Here is a 324-nt window from a genome sequence, read left to right on the forward strand (position 1 = left end):
GTGTAGAGGAGGGATAGTGTCTTTTAGTTTAGTGTAAATATTAGATAGTGTGTTGTGAGGTCTGAAGGCAATACGGAGGTTAGGTATATTAGAACGTAAGAGTTTTTGAATGTTGTCGGAAAGAGAGGGGATATATGGTAGTAATCTGTATAAGGGGATAGAAAGGGGTTGTGAAGAATTAGGTGAAGTGGCGAGACGATTTTGGTAGTTGTGTAAAAGTTTATGAATGATATGGGGGGGGGGAGTTATTAGCTAAGAGTATATGTTTGATGCGGTGTGTGTTTTTTTCATGGAATCGGGAGTCAGAAAGGGAAAGGCCACGGT

Source organism: Halyomorpha halys, unplaced genomic scaffold (assembly GCF_000696795.3).
Source record: "Halyomorpha halys isolate HHAL.00 unplaced genomic scaffold, Hhal_1.1 Scaffold1849.1, whole genome shotgun sequence".
Classification (NCBI taxonomy): Eukaryota; Metazoa; Arthropoda; class Insecta; order Hemiptera; family Pentatomidae; genus Halyomorpha; species Halyomorpha halys.